Source organism: Corvus brachyrhynchos, unplaced genomic scaffold, assembly GCF_000691975.1.
Source record: "Corvus brachyrhynchos isolate BGI_N302 unplaced genomic scaffold, ASM69197v1 scaffold83, whole genome shotgun sequence".
Classification (NCBI taxonomy): domain Eukaryota; kingdom Metazoa; phylum Chordata; class Aves; order Passeriformes; family Corvidae; genus Corvus; species Corvus brachyrhynchos.
The window spans coordinates 4,076,945-4,082,944 of record NW_008238464.1 but is presented as its reverse complement, the minus strand read 5'-3'; the positions used below and the strand labels follow the sequence as shown (position 1 = coordinate 4,082,944).

At 38.8% G+C, this 6,000-nt stretch overlaps 1 long non-coding RNA gene across 5 annotated transcripts in view; it reads left to right on the top strand.

Moving 5' to 3' along the window:
• Positions 1-6,000, top strand: part of LOC103617530 — a 40,148-nt gene that overhangs the window by 9,543 nt on the left and 24,605 nt on the right. Inside the window, exons 1-2 of one of the 5 annotated variants that reach the window (XR_001862887.1) lie at positions 236-349; positions 476-526. The exons of 2 other annotated variants lie outside the window; for them this stretch is intronic. This is a non-coding gene — a long non-coding RNA (uncharacterized LOC103617530). Of the gene's footprint in view, positions 1-235; positions 350-475; positions 527-6,000 lie in introns of those variants that run through there. 2 more of the 5 variants (XR_001862888.1, XR_552342.2) reach the window with 2 other exon arrangements.

The following is a 6,000-nucleotide window of genomic DNA, read 5'->3' as shown; positions in this document are numbered from 1 at the left end:
GGCCCCGCGCCCCTCCGTGGGCTGCGCTGCCCCGCGCCGGCGCTCCCGCCGCGCCCCGCACGACTCCCCTCGCCCTCCCCCACGCGTGTGCGGGGACCCACTCACCTCGCCACTGACGGTGCCTTTTCTCATACCAACCCCCCCCTCAAAAAAAAAAAGCCCAATTATTTGCATAGGGTTTGTCACCCTCGCTCAGTATTTATCCCCACTTTTTTGATCGCCCGTCTACCTCCGCCCAGACCGACCCTTCTGCCCCACCCCATTTCCCCGCATCCCGGGTGCAACCGGATGGCAAAAATCAAAGCTGGCTCCAATTTACCCCAGTAGTCTTCCTTTGAACACTCATAAGGTAGGTATGGTGGGATGCTGCTCTCCCACTCCCCATGTGCTCAGTGAGGTGCCTTCCTCTCCACCCTCTCCCCCCGCTCTCTGTTCCTTAATTGGCTCTATCTTGATGTGCACTTGTTTTGTTTAGCCTATTTTACCATTGCGGACGAGATAGGCAGGAAAAGGAGCGTTTGACTTGGTATGTCTCTGATTTTTTTTTTTTTCCTCTCCCTGCCTTCCGAAGTTAATTTGCATTCGAGGTCTAATTCATGTTTCAAAATCCTGCCATTTGAGGACTGTATAGGAACAGGGCATTCATTTCTATTTTTGAGAAGGAGCCTCTCCAGCATTTGCTTCTTTCTGTATAATTTCATTGTGTTCACAAGTGACAGGGATTTGCATCAGTTATTTTGCAATTTATTTTTTATAAGAGTCAGATCAAATTTTCTTATTTTTAAAATTGCTAAGGGAGCAAATACTAGGCATTAAAAAAGGAGCTTACATTATTAACAATGTTGCAAACTTAGCCACAGACTATATATTCTTATATATGTATTAACCTGCATTCCTTGGAGTTTGCTTTCTGCCTCCTGAACATCTGATTCTGATGACAGTCAGAGAAAGTCGACTATACAAATACTAAGGTGTATTTATAGTTCCTCACATCTATTTACAAGTGATTTTACTGCTGTTTGCTACTCTCGCTCCAGCACTTTGCAATTATTTCACTTCAGCAAGGCATTTCATAGGATTAGATGCTGCTTTACTCATTAAAGAGTTTTCATCTTATCCAGGTATAACTTTCATCCACATCTCTGGAAATAGCTATGTGGCCACGTGGACTTTATGGAAAGTATATAAAATATACATGGACATATAAAAAGATTTGTTTATGTCCATGGTTCTTTCAGTTCTTTGGATATGATGAAGACTCTATCTATGTTGAGGCCTTTATGGGTCTTTTAAGGACTTCTTTCACATATTTTATTTGTATCTATAAAATGAATTTTCTTTTTGTATGTAGCGGTTACATGAATGGCATATGTTGCATAATATGCATATGAGGCATTTTTAAGTATTTCTGTATGCACACAAATTTATTTTTCACAAATGTATGTGTGTGCGTACGTATGTGTTTATACATGTGTGTGATGAAAAACATGCTGGAAGAGAAAACTGCCCAAAATAAAAAATATTCATAAAGGAAAAGCTGTTAAGGTAGTTCACTTGGAGTTTGGATCTGGTGCATTGCAAAAGTCACTTAAATTACAGACTTTACTGTAAATACCTATACATACACCGTCATCTCAGCATAAAAATCCCTCTGCATGTATTTGTCCTCCTAGAACTAACTAAATGGGACTATGAATTATGCCTAAAGAGATGCCACTGATATAAAAAACTTATAAAATAGTAATGGATTATGGAATTTTATATAGCGCCAACAACTTTAGCATGATTCTTGGCATAAGCAATTTAGTGCAATTTTATTTGTCTGAACTAGAATGATATTACAAAGTGAATTAATAGAACATTAGTACTGAAAATAAGAAACAGTTCTTCCTTTGAAATATGAAGTGCCACTAACTTGAGATGAAACCTGAAAGTCAGTGAATAATATATGGGAAATATTAATATTTTAAATGTATCATATTTAAAATTGCTGTGAACTTAAACAAGATTTCATATCAAGAAAAACCAAGTAATTCATTTTAGGTTCCAATCTTATACGCAATGTTTTACAAATGAAGCAACTCACTAAAGAAGGGAAGTCAGGTATGTAAGCATAACTTGTTATTTTGCACATGAAATGTGGTCATTATGGAATATGAATTTAATTTTGGAAATGATAAAAAAGAACACTTATTTTATTTTTGCTACTGCGATACAAGAAAAACATTTTAAAACAGATGATTAATTAGATGAAATGGACTGATATAGCCCATAATACCAGCATGGGTTTTTATACCTTGTGAAACCCCACCACAATGGGGCCTTTATAAAGAGTATGAAGTCGAGTAATGCAATCATATTTTATATTTAGAATGGGAGTTGATATGATTCAGTTTAATGTTGTGAAAAAGTGAGCCCTCTGGCACTTGGCATTAAGTTATTTTAAAATTACCCCTACAAGTAAAGTTAGTAGAAAGACTGTACCATGGTTGAAGCCCAACACTAAAGCTTAGGGGCAAATTGGGTGCCACTGCTTGCCTTGCCATCCATTCAAGCGCAGACAAGGTGTTATCCTTGGTTGTCTCCTTAGTCTGAAGTATATTGGCTCAAATATTTCACTGTCCTTCTCCAACGAGCAGGTACAGCTCAGCCTCTGGAAGCCAAACCTGTGCTGCTCCAGATGGGCCAAATCTTGCTTGTCCCATTCATTGAAACCACCTGGAGTTTTGATTGATTGGAATGAGCAGGATCTAGCTCTCATTCTGTTCCCTGAGGTATTTCCATTAGACCTTAATATAAATGGAGAGATTATTTTTGCATTTATTTGATGTGAATGGAGTTAGGTCTGAGGGCCACACTGACCTTGCTCTTATGCCTCAGCCATCTAAGGGGTAAATCCTATACACTTTGACTCTAGTGAATCAGGCCAGCAATAATTGTGGTCACTACATACTAATATGTAGGACACGTATTACTGGGCATTTTGAATGATCAAAATAAACCCCATGCCCTTGTCTTTGCATCAATGGGAAGTGCTGGATGTGAGTTTAGTGGAAAGGGCAGCTCTATGTTCTGGGAAAGACTAAGACTGCCATGAGGACTGTAAGCACTTGTGAAGTGTCTCATTGAAGGACAGCAAAAGTCTGGTTAGTCTGTAGACTGGTTCCCACATAGCCACTTGCTCCCACTGTGAGCTAGTTGCAGGTGCCACAGAAGAATACATGGTGGTGATGGTGGGGAGAGGACACAGTTGTCACTTGCTATGCAAGCGGATCCTTTTCTGTCCAGTTTTGGCCAAAGCTCTGGGACATTTGCTATGGTTCTCTCAATTATCTCCCATTAATTTCAGTAGCTTGTGTTTCCATTACAAATGCCCAGTGTCCTTTGGAAACTCACTATGGATATTTTAAATTCAGAAGAACAGTGATGAGAAAAAAACCATGCTTTTCTTTTTAAAGCGATTTTACCATTTAATCACAGTTTGTTTAAATATACATTTCTCTGCTGTGAAATAACCTTTCTTTCCACATTTATGTGCACAATCCTAACTCATAGCAGAAAAAAACATTTTAAAACACTGTGTCATGCTTATAGGATAATTATTAATCTTGTCAGAATAAAAAGCATACTAAAAGTATTCCATACAAAGGTTTGTGCCTCAACATTTTTGAGAGTTTTTTTAAAGTAATCAGACATGTCATAACAGGGGGAGAAACCACACGATATATAGCACATAGTACAAGACTCCTAGAGGACTATTTAGAAATAGACAAAGCTTTTTTTTTCTCCTTTTGGTTAGCAGACTACTTGATGAAAAGGTATGGTTTTATTTTTATTCCTGCTTGTGTCTTACAGTTCTATGAAGACTATGGGAAACTACAAATTCCAGACTTTAGCAGTTGTATATGATATAAAACTAAGGAAGAAAAATGTTCATGATACATATCTGGAAGGATAAACACACAATAATCATGCAATCCAATAGCAGAAAGAATAATTATTTGACAATAAACCCAATATTAAATACAAGCAGAGTAATATTGTCCTATTGAGAAATATAGCAAATAAAATGATACTACAAAAAGACACTTTTGAAACTTCCTCTATGTTTAGAACTTTTCCAGTTGAATTTTCTTTTTTAATCTTTTGTGACCACTGAGTTGTGGTTAGTGAACAAGCCAGTCAAAACTCTTCTGTCTTGATTTTCCTATCCCATATCGACAAATTCAAAAATGCAACTTGCAGCAACTCCATTTGATGTTAGGGGGGTGATTTTGCTGCTTGTTTGGATGGTTTTTGCTTGAGACTTTATTTTGCATACTCTGACTCATGCTGAAATTTATGGTGGATATGAGCCGTATTTGTAGGGTCATCTACTTACTTTGTGCAAGAGGGACAGCTTTTTCCTACTGGGGATTCCTATAGGTACAGAAAAGGGATACTGTGGGAAAGCAACTATTTTTCAAGGGCATTGGGTATTCACCCCTTCATTTGACTTCAGTGAGAACTGTGAAAACTCAGTATTAAAAAAAGTGCCCATTTTTCTTTAGAAAGTCAAATGTCGACACGGAAATCTGACTTGTGTATCTCTGGCCATAAAAAGTGGTAAAATTCTATAGCTGGAAATGTCTGTTTTTATCTTTGTGTGGGTTTAGCATCAGCCATACGAATATAAAAGGCAAACATACCTTTCCTCATGTGGTAACTGTTTGCTTTGCCTTTTTCTTCTAAGAGGTAGAAGCAATTATTAAACTACTACTGCCCTGAAAAAAACCAGACAGAAACAATAGAAATTTTTTTTCACTACTCAGTTAAGAAAATAAGAAATCTAATCTGCATAGAGTGAATTATGATTTTATATGCTGCTGATTTGCCTTTCTGAAATTAGGATCCTTGTACAGAACTCTTTCAGCTATTTTATTACTGTTAGGAAAGAATAAGATGCAGATCTCTAACACCTGTTAGAGGGACAGCTTTTTGCACTGCGACACTCTGAAACCTAAGGAAAATATAGCAAACATTTTGAGGAGCCACCAAAGGCTGGGGAGAGGAGAGTATCCGTAGACACTTGTGTGCCAGTGAATGTTGTAGCAGGTGTGTGCACCGGGGGCTACGGGTTTTCTTTTCAGAAGAGGACTAGCAGAAGAACCAAAACCCATGACTAGTTATTGATAAAAGTCCCCCCAGCACAGCACTGTCAAGTTTTGAGATCAGTTTTGGCTGGATGGTGTTGAGCTGCAAGTGGGAAAGGAGCCCAATCCAAAGTTCTGTGCACCCCTTGTGCCCACGCTCGGGGAATAATTCCTTTGTCTGCAAGTGGTGGTTGAAGCCATGAGCTTCCTCCCAGCAATGCCCAGGACAAGCTGGCCCCATGGCCCCCAGCAGGAGCTGTGGTCTCTGGGATGGGAGGGGTGCACCGCTTTATTGTGTGGAATCCATAAAGATGGGGCTTCCCTCTGCATCCCGACACCAACTTTGTGCTTTGGTTTCATCTCTAATCTCTCTATTGGTTTTTTTTTAATTTTAAATTCTGGATTCATCTAGAAATGATTGGGCTGTACTCAGCACTGGCTGTCTTGATAGGTTTGAAATTCCTGGGAAACCTCAATACTGGCATTTTCTAAACACAATAAGCAAAGCACACTGGAATATTAATAGGTGAAACACATTTTAAAGGGGCAAAATCACTTTGTAATTTTGTCTGTTAAAACATACTGGCTAGGGGCAGCTTGGGGGAGTTGCACTAAAGCCACAAGTGTTCTTCACAATTTAAAGCTTCTGTGTTTTAATCCTTTTTTTTTTTTTTTTTTTTTTTTTTCCCTGCTACTGTAAAAATCCCTGGAGACAATGGGGCTGTGACACTTAGTAACAGGTTATCCTCAGCGTGCAGGGAGCGCCATAAAAACCACAAAATGGACACACAAAATACAACACCCACTCCTCCACTTCCCAGTTCCTCTACTTTCTGGTGTTAGAGTAGTTACATTACATCGGCTAGTG